Genomic DNA, 15159 nt, shown 5'->3' with positions numbered 1-15159 from the left:
GAGGACACTGAGTGCTGTAGTGGTCCATCTCACCACACTTGAAGCACTTGATCTTCGAAATATTCTTCTTTCTTCTGCGCTGCTCTTGTTGACCCTTTGATGCAAGGGCCACGTCTTGCTCTTCCTTCACCTACTTTGTCCCACTGCTGCTGCTACTACTATTGGTGGCCTTCACTAGATCACGCCTCATCTCCTCGTGCTATAGATCAACCCATAAACGTTCCCAATCTGGAAGTTTTTCTCTGCCCATGATGCTCTGGACAAAAACTGGCCAATCTTCAGAAATGTTATTCAATGTTAATCGTACAAACTCTGAGGGCTGGGGTGCTGATCCTATTGAAGACAGCTGGTCCCGGACATCCTAAAGCCTTGTAAGGAAGGGGTCCACTCACTCCCCCTTCTGCATCCTCGTGCATCTCAATTTCTCCTCCAAGTACATCTTCCGCTGCTCGGAAGATCCTTCGTATAGCGTAGCTATTGCTTCCCACATCTGTCGGGCAGTGTCCTTGCCAGCTATATGGAATACCACATGATTTTGAACTCCATCGAGAATGATTCTCTTAGCTCTCGCCATCTTAGCCTTGTACTTCTGAAGCGGATCTGCATCGGCAAGTACAACTACCACACTATCGACATAAGTTTTGAGATCATGCTCATCTAGAAGGCAGGAGATCCTAACCTTACAGATCACATAGTTGGAGGCTGCGTCCAACCGATCTTGATCTCTCAACCTAGCTGGTTCCATCTCTCCTGAAAAAGTCGAACTGCTTCCTCTTCTTCTCTGCGCAGCTGTTGCCCATCTATTCACACTCCCTTCTGGAGTGAGAAATCTCGCACACAACTGCTGCTGCTCTGCTAGAAAAATTCGGACTTCTTGGCTGGAAGTCCCCTAAGGAAGGAATTCCCTTAGTATGTGCTATTCTCTCCTTCTGATGCTATTTTTCTAGCAACTGCTGCAAAATAACTGCGTCCTAGTTGAAGATTTGCTCTGCAAGAAAAAATACGCTGCTCCCTTCTACCTCTGGAAAGCTTCGATCTAGAGAATCGAATATCTCTGTCAACTCACTCAGAGAAATTGATCTCACTCAAAACATCGACCTTCTTGGCCCAAGGACTGCACTGCCTCTAGGATTTCGAATTCCTGCCTCTGCAGTAATTTTGAACTCCCTCTTCCTTTCTGCAACTGAGCTCTTTGGCTCACGATCTGTGCTCTGATACCATGTGAAAAATCGGTTACCTGATTCCTACTGCAACACACTGATGGTATTTCTCCTATTTGTTAATTACTTGTAGTTTTCTACAACAAATATTGAAATACATACACTGTATCCTACACAAAATAAATACTGCGAAAACTAAATACTGCATTGGAGAGAAATAAACACACACATCAACACAGTTGTTTTTGGACAATGTCCCCGGAAAAACCCAATGTGGGAAAACCGGTGCAACAACTAAGGGTTTTAATTATTATGTAGTAGTAAATATGAATACAAATTGTTGGATTCCCAAACTGGCTATCTGATATAGAGAAATGTTGGCAAAGAGTTAGTGAGAAAGTCTCACACTGATTTGGGAGATCTGACATTGATCAAGGGCTGGCTAGCTTGTTGCCTATGTGCAACTTCTGCGTCAATGCTATGCAGATCTGCATCACACTGGTTGGGCTCTGTGTCACCTCCTCTGCTGATCTCTTGGTGTTCCAAAATTCGACCTTCTGGCCCTTTGGTCTCACACCCTGACTTCTGGCACTGGATCTAGACTCTCTTAGCTGGATTTCAAACTCCATCTGAAGCTCTTCGCTGCCTCTGCGTGGCATTGCGTTGCCTCTCTGACCTATTGTAAGCCTTCTCTGCTTTGCACTCTCTGGAACTGGAAAACCCTCCTCCGGACTACTATCCTTGCCCCTCACTGCAATAAGATCACTCGATCTCACTCCGGCAACTCAACGCTGCTACTCTTGAGAAATTCGATCTTTGATCTCTCATTCGATGTTTTCTCCAAGTGCCCATCAAGCTCCTTCTTCTAATCTCTCGTTGGAGCTCCAACAACCAAGACTAAATCATAATCAAAGGCTAAGATTAACTAGGAGTTGATCCTCGTCTTCTTCTAGAAGATTCATACCTGATTTAATTAATACCCTTTAATTAACCAAATTTCCTAAGTTTAGACTTAGGGAACCATTTAAAAAGTTAATCATTTTAATTAAACCATCTCTAGGTGGAATTTCCCAAACGATTTCTGGGTATTGGAGAATGCATGTGTCTTAGCCTCTCTGCAAAATCTTGAGGCAAGAGCACATCCGATGCAACAAAAATCAACAATTCAGCGGAAAGAATTGGTTTGGTTTGTAATCTTGTTCCCTTGTCCCAACTTGGTGTTTAATCTTGTATCCTAGGCCTATCGGATCTCCTCTATTGGCTACTAGCTTTAGGAATGGCTCTACATGGGAAACCCTAATTTTGGTTTCGTGGTCCCGCTTCCCGACATCATATATCTCACTCCCCTCCACTCATTATAACTCCTTTCCACACTTTTCCCATCCGGGTCCACATTTGTCCATTGGGTCAACAAGGAGTTAGCCTCCCCCTCCCCTTGTCCACACTTTGGGTTGGACTTGGAATAATGCCTCAGAGGTTGATGTAGCCAAAAAGAAAGTTAAAAGCGTAATTTGGCCACTTACAATAGGAAATGTACCATAAAATGCAAAATATGGCCGGGACATAAGAATTTAGCATGTGGGCAAAAGCCAAGCATGAACTCTACCCCTTATCATTATGGCCATCACCCTAGTTCCTAGGGCCCCTATGTGTGCCCCTTGCATCATTAAGAACCCATGATTGTCCCAACCCCTAGTGGGCGATGAATTTCCCAACCTTAAGGGGGTAATCATTGCTTTATCATACACATCATGCACTCATCCCCTAGAGCCCCGAACAATTAAAAGAAAGAAAATAAATAAAAGGCAAAAGGCATATGAAGAAGGGTGGAAAAACAAAGTCCGGGGTAACTGGCATGTGGCTTGGAGCTTTTCCTATTGCCCCATTCTGTTACACCATCATTTGACATGACACCTGCCATTTGACGAATGTACCATGGACCTGTCACTCCCTTAGAGGTTGAAACCACCTAATAGGCTCCTTTGTTAACCTCCCTCTTGAGCTTGGGGACACCTGTACATTCTAAAGCCTGTTACCCACCATTTTGTGGGTAATAACCCTAGGAGAAATTTTTTCCTCCAACATGGTCCTCTGCCGGTAGTCAGTAGCCCCTTGCAGCCACCAGCTACCTCATTGTGGCATTTCTCTGCCACCTGAGCCAACCATGTGGTCCCTCGCCCGTCTGCCGTGATCGTATGTTTGAAGGTGGTCCTCCCGAACCTAAATGTATGCCTTGTCATTTGGAAATTGAGTATTGTAGTTTTCTTATCATGGACATTTCTGGGCATGGATTAATTAGGGGATTTAGCGGAAAGAATGGGCTAGGTCCATGCTCTTGTCCCCTTGACCCCTTTTGGGTATTAACCTTGGATTCTAATCCCGTGGGATCTCTTTTACTGACCATTTGTCTCTAGGGATGGTATTTCATGGGAAGCCTCGATTTTGGTTGCGTGGTCTCGCTCCCTTATCCACTTATATTACCCTATTCATCATTTCTCCCACCTGGGTCCAAATTCCTCCACTGGGTCCACATAGGGTTAGCATGCCCCTTCCCCTTGCCCACACCTTGGGTAATGGCTTGGAATGAAGCCCAGAGGTTGATGCAACTAAAAAGAAGATAAAAGCATACATGGCCGATAAAAGCATACATGGCCACATTCAACAGGAAAATGTACCACAAAATGCAAAAGATGGTTGGGACAAACACATTTAGCATGTGGGCAAAAACCAATACATGAGCTCTACTTCCATCATCATGGCCATCACCCTGGTTCCTATAGGTTTTATTAACCTCCTCCATCATATAGGAACCCATGATTGTCCCAACCCCTGGTGGACAATGAATCGCCGCACCATTAAAAGGGGGTATTCACTGCTATATCTTATACATCATGCTCTCACCCCTTGAGCCCCGAGCAATTAATTAAACAAAATCATAAAAAGGCAAAATGCATATAAAGAAAGGTGGGAGAATCAAGGCTGGGGCACCTCATGTACCATGATTGCTCCCTCCTAGACATTATAAACCCAAGTGTGGGCTTCCCTCTTATTAGCTACCCTTGTACCCTAGCATGTGACCCAGGGCTGTCCCTTCTCATCCCCTACTTCATTCACCTATCTGTCACATGCCACCACTTTTTGAAGGATGTACCCTGACTATATCATCCCCTTTAGAAGTAGAAACCACCCAATAGGATTATTGGTTAACCCCATTTGGAGTTTAGGAGACATTGGCACATCTCGAAGCCCATTATGGAAGGGTAGACTGTGAAAATTCTTAGATCTAACAATCTCAGGGATCCTACTACAAGCTCTAAATCTAGTTCTCCTAGATTGTAAATTATGTTACAAACTTAGTTCAGATTTCTTCATGAAATATCGAAGCAAATTACTGAAGTAGCCTACACCAAATTAAATATGATTCTGAAACATAGAAACTGAGAAAGGAAAATAGAAACACATAGGACACAGTTATTTTTGGACAAAAAGTCCCCAGAAAAACCCAATACGGGAAAAATAGTGTAGCAACTCTGAGGGTTTATTATTATTAAGCAGTAACAAAATCTGAATACATCAATGAATACCTCACAAGGCTATTTAGTTACAGAGAGAAATACTGGCAGAAGCTTTGTGAGTTTTACCTCACACCATCACTGAGAAATCCTGGCTGATCCAGCGCCAAATTGACTGCCCCCCAACTTTTCCAGGATGCTTCTGTGGAGTGTCTGTGTCAGCCCAGCATCAAACTCTCTGGATGTTGCGTCACTTCTCTGGTTGGTTGATCTACTGCCCAGGAAATTTGATTTCTGCCTCCCGGTCTCACACCCCAGTTCCCGGCTTCTGAAAATTGAATTCCTCTGCAAAATTCGAATTCCTCTCTCTCCCTCTGCGCTGGTTCTGCGTGGCCCTTCTGGCCCTGTGTCAGCCTCTACGTCAAGGCTTCTGGATCACTCATTGCCTCTCTCTGCTGATGTATCTCCGGCTGAGAATCTCTCTCTTCGGAAGTTGCTATCCCTGCCCCTCAACTGCAAGAGATCTCCTCAATCGATTTTTCCTCTTGGGAACTTCTCACTTCAAAAAATCGATTTCCTCTATCTCTCTGTGCATTTTCCAAAGGACCCTCAAGCCCCTTCTTATATCTTCTTGTTGGACAACCAATGACCTAGATTAAAACATAATCGAAGGCTCATATCGTTTTGGCTTCATCTGTGGCTTTTTCTAGAAGTTTCACCCCTGATTAGATTAATACCCATTAAGATTTTAATTTTCCTAAGTTTAGACTTAGGAACCCCATTAAAAATATTAATTATTTTAATAAAATCACTTCTGGTTGGAATTTCTCAAAGTGATTTTTGGGTTCTTTGGAATACCTATGCCCAAGCCTCCCTGCAAAATTTGAGGCTTAGAGCACATCCGATTCTACCCCAAATCAACACTACCTCTTAACGAGGAATGTGCTCTAGCAATACACTGCTACTGCATACTGCTTTGAATTTGAAGCATCGTCCTTTATGCTGCTGATGTCTGACATGTTGTCTACCAACTACTGTGTTGTTGCTGCTATTGTACTACTGCCGTTGACACTGCCACTGCCAATGCTACATCTGTATTGCAACTCCCTCTCAAATGCTGCATTTGCTATGCTGCTAGAACTGCCACTTCTAATACTGCATCCGTATTGCAACTCAGTTGCTGAGAGAAGCAACTGAAAATACCCAAAAGTGGATAAGTATCTAGTGGATACACCTTGGTGCTGAAGTCTTGACTGTTGTTAGTCCCAAGCTCTCTTCTGAAGCCACTGCGTTGCTGAAGCTCTGCACTATGCCTCCTTGCACTGTTGCTTCTCTGCTCTGCACTGGTCACGTTCTAGCGCTACTAACCACTACATCTATCAAATCAACACTCCATGGCACCAACTGAAAACTCTGCGTTCCTGCTACTACTGATCATGTGCTCCCGTAGCAAGGTGATGATCCAAGAATTGGGCTCCTCAAGGATCTTGCCCATCTGTAGCTCTATCGAACTACAGTTCTATATCAGCGCACTTCCCTCCTGGAGGTATCTTGGCTGTCATGGTGAACTCCTCCTGTTCGATCTTTGCGATTGCAACTTTAGGATCATGTTTCTCATCCTTGTCCTTTTTCTTCAAAGGACACTGGGATCCATAGTGGCCCATCTTGCCACATCTGAAGCACTTCATCTTGGAGACGTTCTTCTTTCGTCTTTGTTGCCCTTGTTGTCCCTTTGATGCAAGGGCTGCGTTACCCTCCTCCTCTACTTTGGGCTTTGACCCACTGCTGCTGCTGCTCCTGTCAAGTTTGACCTTGAGCAGGTCTCTTCTCAACTCTTCTTGTTTCAGAGTTGCCCACATCTCGTCCCAATTTGAAAATGTTGCTCTGCCCAGGATACTCTGGACAAATATTTGCCACTCATTCGAGACGGAATTTAGAGCCAGTCTCACTAACTCCGAATCCTGAGGTGTATGTCCCGCAGCTCACAGCTCATCACAGGTCTCCTTCAGTTTCGTGAGGAACGGATCCACACATTCTCCCTTTTGCATCTGAGCAGATCTCAACTTTTGCTCTAAGTACATCTTCCACTGCTCGGAAGATCCCTGATACAATGTGGCCAAGGCATCCCACATCTCCTTAGCGGTTCCTTTGCTTGCAACGTGGCACACCACGTGATCCTTGACTCCATCCAGGATCATCCTCTTCGCCTTAGCCATCTCAGCTCTGTACTTCTTCAGCAGATCTGCATCTGCCGGGACAACTACCACATTATCAACATACGTCTTGAGGTCATGCTCATCTAAAAGGAAAGCCATTCTAGCCTTCCATATGGCATAGTTGGAAGCCCCGTCCAACCTATTCTGATCCCTCAATCCACTTGTTTCCATATCCTCCGAAAAATGTCGAACAACTCCCTCTTTCTCCCTGCTGCGTAGCTCTTAGGCTAACTTACGCACTCCCTAATGGAGCTGGTAAGCTACTGCTCCTCTGTTTCTCAGCAAATGAGAAATACCGATTTCCTCGGCAAGAAATCACTGAGGAAGTATTCCCTTACTATGCGATCTTCTTCTTCCTTCTGACGACTTTTTTGCCCAGCACTCATCTTGCAGAAACTGCGTCCCTCTAGCTCTGCGTATCTCCCTTTGCCTCAGCAAATTCTCGATCCGACAGTCTTTCCTCTCTGTCGACCCACTCAAAGAGAGACACCCACGAAAATATAGCTCTCCTGGCTAGAACTGCGCAATCCCTCAGGGGATTCGAACTATTGCTTGCTGCAGCGAGTTGGCCCTTGCTTCAGTGCTAGATCTGCTCTTCTTGTTTAACATCAACAACTCTGATACCATGTGAAAATTCCTAGATCTAACAATCTCAGGAATCCTACTGCAACCCGCTGAATCTACTTCTCCTAGATTGTAAATTATGTTACAAACTTATTTCAGATTTCTTCGTGAAATATGAAAGCAATTTATTGATGCAGCCTACACCAAATTAAATATGATTCTGAAACATAGAAATTAAGCAAGGAAAATAGAAACACATAGGACACAGTTATTTTTGGACAAAACATCCCTGGAAAAACCCAATGCGGGAAAACCGGTGCAGTGGCTCTAAGGGTTTATTATTATTAAGTAGCAGAAAAATCTGAATACATCACTGAATACCTCACAGGGTTATTCAGTTACAGAGAGAAAAACTGACAGAAGCTTTGTGAGTTTTACCTCACACAATCACTGATAAATCTTGGCTGATCCAGCCCCAAACAGACTGCCCCCCAACTTTTCTGTCTGCTTTTGCGCTGCCTTTGCGTAGTGTCTGCATCAGCCCATCGTCAAGCTCTTTGGGTGTTGCGTCACTTCTCTGGATGGTCGAATCTGTTGCCCAGGAAATTCGATTTCTGCCTCCCGGTCTCACACCCCGGCTCCTGGTTTCTAAAAATCGAATTCCTGTATAGAATTTAGACTCCTCTCTCTCCCTCTGCGCTGGTTCTACGTGGCCCTTTTGGCCTTGCGTCAGCCTCTGCGTCAAGGCGTCTGGATCACTCACTGCCTCTCTCTGCTGATGTATCTCCGGCTGAGAATCTCTCTTTTTAGAGGCTACTAACCCTGCCCCTCAACTGCAAGAGATCTCCTCAATCGATTTTTCCTCCTGAGAACTTCTCACTTCAGAAAATCGATTTTCTCTATCTCTCTATGCATTTTCCAAATGACCCTCAAGCCCCTTCTTATATCTTCCTATTGGACAACCAACGACCTAGATTAAAACATAATCAAAGGCGCAGATCATTTTGGCTTGATCCGTGGCTTTTTCTAGAAGTTTCCCCCTTGATTAGATTAATACCCATTAATATTTTAATTTTCCTAAGTTTAGACTTCGGAACCCCATTAAAAATATTAATTATTTTAATAAAATCACTTATGGGTGGAATTTCCCAAAACGCTTTCTGGGTTATTTGGAATACCTGTGGCCAAGCCTCCCTACAACATTTGAGGCTTAGAGCACATCCGATGCTACCCCAAATCAACACAGGCCATTATGAAGTCCCCACCTGTGGTTGTTGATTTGGTAAGATCATTTGCTCGATTTCTCTAATGACTTGTTGTATTGGAAGGCTAGGGGACGCATTGGACCTTATGCAGGATTGCATATGGTCTCCATTTTGGGCTTCGTCTCCCTATATGAGGTCCTAATCCTTGAGAGGGCTACATTGACACATGTAGGGTGTGCGTTGAGAGCCATGGGCCTCCACAACAGCAAACAACACTCCATGGATCCCCACAGCCATTCAGAGATTGTTTGTGGTTCACTTATTGGATGAGAAGGATGCACTTGATCCATCATGCCCCGCTGGCTCCAGATCTACACCATACACTTGGCAGATGATCCAAGACTTGCATGATGATGTGGCATCACCTACACCATCATCTTAGCCCTTGCAGGCGATCTACAGGCATCTTCGATTTGTTTGGAGATCCATGAGGGCACTTGTGTTCCCCCACATGACATTTGGAGCACCACAACTTATTAGAAGGGGCCAACCCCTTGATCACTGTTTTTGAGGGTCCTATTCTTCATTGTGGCACACATGGACCTCATTAGGCCTCTTAAAAGGCTCTACGACATGCATAGATTATTATTTGACCTCTTGAGAGGCTTACTTTTTCATTTATGAGCTAGTTTGGTGGGTTTGTCACCAAAAATTTGATTATTAGAACATTATTTTGTTTTTGGGGTTTATGTAGGCCAAGGAGGCTAATTCAAACTCCTAAGTTGTGTATAAATACAAGTGAGATGAGTTCATTTGATCATCATCACTCTGGATTGGATCATTTTTCTCTCTTGAGATTTTTGCACTTTTTTGAGAGGATGAATTGGAGCTTTATGGTTGAATTTTGATGTGTGCATCTTGGTCTATCTTGTCTTGGAGCTTCTCTCTTTTCAATTGTGAGTGGTTGGATATATTATGTTTCATGTAATTACATGCTTTTAATGTTATTCTTGTTTTACTTTGTCATATACATTGGATTGGGATCTTCGTTGTTCTAGGGCTATTTGTTGCATGCATTTACTGTTTAAAATTGTGGAATTTTGTCTCTATTATAACATCTCTCAATGTATGGGCCATGTAATATGAACGAAATCTCCTAGGGGTAATTCTATCAAAGAATCTGACCTTGATAAGTCATTTCCTTTGTGGATCGAAGTATAAAACCTGCAAGATTGCTTCTCCTTGACCTAAAAGGCTAACAAAGTGGTCTTGATGCCTCCTTGACTGGGAACTAAGAAATCCTACTCATATTCATCATAGACTCCATTCTTCCAAAGATTAAGGCACTGATCTACCAGGTGTAGCCAAGTTGGGGTACCTAGGGCATCAATTTCCCGACAAGCTAGCCCTCCAAAAAGTTCAATCTCCTAGGGTCTCTGCGCTAGCCTTTCTTCAAGCTCTACAATTTTGAGGCCATTCTGACAGTGGAGTTGGGAGAAAAGCCAAGCCCTAGCTCCGGGATCAAACCTTGCCCTGCTATACCCAAGGCTAGTACTTAATAGGGTCAAAACAACATCTTCAAGTGAAAATTCTTTCTTGATCCTTTCCCCAGCTTGTTTAGGGTAAGAATATCATTGGTTGTGGATGACCCTTAGTATTGCAACAAGAATGTTGTAACTCCAAGGCTACCAACTTTAATTATCAACCCTGGGTTCATACAAACTTAAGAGGTATCGGCACTATATGTGTCGCATACAATATGTCATTCTTTTGTTGATTTGATGGAATGGAGTGAATGTCATGAAATCAAAGCAAAAATGGAATTATTACTCTATTTGCAAGAAATGGGAATGCTACTTCCTCAACTTGTAAATGCTAACTAATCAATTCATCAAGGACAAAGGTTAATCTAATTGCAGAAAGAAAGTTATTTTATCTTGCATAATTCATCAAACTACCAATCAGAATTGCATGTACCATCTACCTAGTTCACACTTGCTTGTAAATTAGTAACCTATTTGCATCATACTTGTGATGATGAAACTAAGTCTACTTTGTTTTTGCAGTGAACAAAAGGAAGAGTTGGAGTGGCTTAGGAGATTTCCCCATCATAAATCATAGTTGGGGGTCATTATTCATCTAGACTAAGTCATCGTTGCAATGGAGATTGAAATTGATGAAGGAAAGTGGTGTTATAGGTTTGCTACAGGAAGGGACAAATTTGCAACAAGAGAAGACAAAATTTCTATAGGAGGAGATAACTCACCGAATGACCAAGTAAATCAAATGAAAATGGGATGGGACAACTTTTTTTATTGAGTAGGATGTCTTAGGTCTCCATTCCAAGTGGAGTCACTCCAAAATGCCCTTGTTCACATGTGCTAAAAAAATAGCAGAAAATTATTAATCCAAAATCTGGAAATTCGAAAATTAGTGAGCTAGTTAACCTATCAAATGCCTAACCTAATCAAGTGCAAATGCAATGGGGTAAATTTTGTTATTAACTTGAATGTTTTTATGATCTAAAACAAGTGGAATAAACTGAAATGAAGCTCATTAACATGTTCTAAAAAATAACAGAAAATTACTATTATTTTGCTACAAAAACTTCCAGAAATTTTAGATTTGTGAAGAAGTAAACTAATCCAAGTAGCTCAATGATGTCTATGACCTTCCAAAGTTGTTCCAAGGATGAAATCATGCTTGTGACTCTGTAAATAACCTGCAAAAGAACTCACTTCAACCATTTAACCCAATCATACAACAAAAAATCATCAATATTAAATGCAGAAATAGGAAAAACAAGAACAAGAGATGCATGTGAATAAGAAGTGAAAATAAGAAGAAAAATAAATTATATAAAAGGGCTTTCAGGCTCCTGGGATGGCCAATCCTAAGGAAACTCAGATTCCTATGAAGGAGATCAAACTTTAGAAGCTAAAAATGTCACCAAACTTCATTATTTGAATCAATCCAATTACATCTCTGCTAAAAATGAAAATGAAGCTGCAAAAATACAAGTTTTCTTCACAAGAAGACTAAGAAATACCTCCTCTAGAAGCAAATTTGAATTGGTATTTATACAAAATGATGAAGCATTCTACTTGAAAGGAGGAAGCTTTCCCCTCCAAAATCCATCAAATAGTGGATCTGGTTCCCAATACTAAGAATCTGCATTAAATGACAGAGAACACATTCCTAGATTTTCTCAATCATTGGAGCTCCAGAATTTGTGCAATAATTTCATAATATCTTGTTGATTTACTATCCAATCTTTATCCTCCTGTAGTAGGGAGCAAGTCCCTAGATTATCTCCTCCTCCAAATCTTCATAATCTGTCCAATATTCTCACAATATTCTTCAAAAATAAATAACATTAGGCACAAATATGCAATTATCCATAAACCTTCCCAATGAACATATTAAAGTTAAAAATATGTCATCTAATGCAAAAGAGAGGTTTAATATGCTGAAGGCTAGTTAGATGGGCCTTAATTTATGTCTAATTTGGAGGCCCATCAGTGGTTACATTCTTTCCTCATACCTTACGCTGGGTGCACTCGGTTCGTGTGGTCCCGTTTCTTTGAGAGATCATTCTTCAAAAACCATTTGGGTACCAATTCCAACAAAGATTTTATGGATTGGGGAACTCCTTCACAAGTCTTATCTCATAAACCTAGCCCTCAAATCCTCTCTTCCTTTACCTAGAATACATAGTACCTTGCTTAGAAAACAAGCAAGTTCCATCCTTCAAACTCTTATGGGAAAGGGTTTATTTGGGTCACTCATATTCACTCATTGACTTATTCTTCATTGGTGACCCCATACATACCTGGTCTCCTCCCATCGGTGAAAGTCTGTAAATAGAAGGGAGCCTTAGCTGAGCTGACAATGCACTAAGTCTCCATTTGTTTCCCTTGGCCTAGCGTTTTCCCTTTAGGGATCCCCCTTAGGTCTCTTGCTAGTTTAAACGATAACATTTTGCGCCGTTTCCGAGGACACAAAATGTAATGGCCCACCTACAATTACAAAAAAAATACGAATATTAACATACATACGAGGCATCCATATGATAGCTACATTTGCATGGGCCCGCATGTATTGCACTAATATACATACTGGCTAATACTGGGAAATGTCTAAATTAGGGTAATGGATGGATTATCGAAATAAACTCCTATCTCATCGGAATATAATAAGTATATCAAGTTAGGTATTTGATACGTATACCACCCTTATATATGTATATATGATAATTATTAATTAAAAGAAAAGTATAATTTAATTTATAAATTATATTTAATTAAAATAAATAAAATAATAATTTATAAATAAAATAAATTAATTTAACTAATAAAATAAACCTTAACTAAACTAATTAAAGTAATCCTACATAGCATACCTTTTTAAAAGGTGAACCCACTCAATAAAATCTCATGAAAATCAAATAAGATTCAAGGGCATGCGGAGTTCCACGTAACAGAGACAGAGACGCTTAGACAGGAAAAAAGGTGGTGGTTCAAAGAAATATAAGAAGGGGATGTTACTGAGGGGGGGATCTTTTGCTTTTTAAATGGAAGTGAAGGAAAGAGGATTTTTCCCAACAGAGAGTTACAGATAGAGTGAGGATCACTGAGCTTTGATTGTTCATGATGATTTTGGGCATGGGGGCCAGAGTACTAAAATTTTGAAGTATTCTAGAGCTGGGTACCGAGGTTGTGCCCAGTTTGGCAGGGAGGTTTTGGTCATTTTGGTAATGGGAGCAAATTTGGGGTTACAACAGTTGAGGATCGACTTCAAACACAGAAACATGGTATGTATGAGTGAATTAAATTGATAAATTCTTGTTTAAATTACAGTTGTTGAATTCTAGCAGGATTTAGGGAATTAATTCTGGTTAGGTATTTATAAATTTGGAGCTAAAACAACTGAGGATCAACTTCAAACACTGAAACCAGGTATGAATGAGTGAATTAAATTGATAAATTCTTGTTTAAATTACAACTGTTGAATTTTGGCAGGATTTAGGGAATTAATTCTAGTTAGGTCTTTACATTCTGGAATCCGAGCTAGTTATTAGATTTTATTTATTTATTTTTGTTTGTAATATATGTAAAGGATCTTAATTTCTTAAAGGGTCGAGTTGATTTCTCCAAGAGGTCGAATTTTTTTTACTTCATAAGTTAGCCGAATTTCTAAGTTTAATTGACCCTCTAGCAAGGCTGAATTTACCAACGCATCGAGGGATCAATTTTGTACCAAGAAAAAGTAATATTTTTCTAGAGTTCGAGCTGTCCCTGTGCCATTCGCTCAGTTAAGAAGATCAGTTGTTGTGTGCTATTCCATATATTTCTACATCAAGTGAAGATGTTGATTTCATCATGTATCCAAGAAAAGCTGCGATGGTAAAGACATATCAACGATGATGATGCAATCGGGAAGCATCGCCATCGCTGATGCCACCACTGTGGTCATCACCATCGCCATTGCCACCGAGATCATCATCAGCACCAATCGCTTCAACACCGAAGCTAACTGTTATAATGCACTCATTATAAGCCATCTTGGGAACATTAAAAGGGCCACCAATAGCTAATACCAAGGAAGAACAACCTCACCTTGAGGGAAGAAACCCAGAGGATTCTAAGGGTTTTGATTATAGACAACCGAAGAAAGATATTTCTAGGGAGCTGCAAAAGATCTAACTCTCAGAATTTTCAGGAGGACGAGCCGGAGAACATGCCGAAGCATCGCTAGAAGGAATGAATAGATGTTCATCGCTAAGAGAGTACTCTTCTACATCCAAGACGAAGATTGCCATCTTCCAGTTAAAGGAAAGTGCCTTGATTTGGTGGGGAAATATGGAAAAACAATTACACCTCCTTTGTCACCCAATTCTAGAAATGTAATGATGGTCAACTTGGGTGGTGTGCTAGAGACACGAGGCATGTTGGGTGGGTTTGCTGCCTGGTGGTGTGAGGTACTCGAGTCCTCACCCAAGTGTATATCTCCCTAAACGCCCTTGCCCTTGTTGTTACTGTTGTTCTGCTGCCTCAACTCATCAATACCCCTAGATAAGTCATGGATAGCCTTCAAGAGATGTTGGGCAAACTCCTCTTCTTTACTCACTCTATCATTCAAGTTGTCCCCCATATTTGGCCCCTCAACCTCCGGCTCAAGGGTCTCTGTATCAGGAGTAATCTATAGCTGCCTTTCCCAGCTTTTGTACCTTTGCCTCATGTACGTGATGTTTTGCTTGTCCTCTGGTGTCATAGACATACGGTTGCTCCCACAGGCTGAGCCAAGACTATGAGCTCTGATACCACTGTAATATCCCTAAGTAAAATTAACAGCGATAAACAAAGCATGCATAGCAAAAACCACACAAAATTAAACACCCAAAAATGCACCAAAATCTGTACAAAATGAGCCATTTTATTATAATAAAAAGGGGATACAATATAAGCTCGGAATGTATGCACCTGGGCTTGCCCAAGGCAAG

The 15159-nt window shown here is 41.5% G+C and overlaps 1 protein-coding gene across 2 annotated transcripts in view; it reads left to right on the top strand.

Moving 5' to 3' along the window:
* LOC149263267 (Putative thiol-disulfide oxidoreductase DCC) overlaps positions 1–15159 on the top strand; it is a 384593-nt gene that overhangs the window by 16471 nt on the left and 352963 nt on the right. The gene's annotated exons all lie outside the window — the stretch shown is intronic.

Source organism: Pinus tabuliformis, chromosome 6 (genome assembly GCF_031772625.1).
Source record: "Pinus tabuliformis cultivar Carrire ecotype Pingquan chromosome 6, CPIR1, whole genome shotgun sequence".
Classification (NCBI taxonomy): domain Eukaryota; kingdom Viridiplantae; phylum Streptophyta; class Pinopsida; order Pinales; family Pinaceae; genus Pinus; species Pinus tabuliformis.
This window is presented reverse-complemented; position numbering and strand designations above follow the sequence as displayed.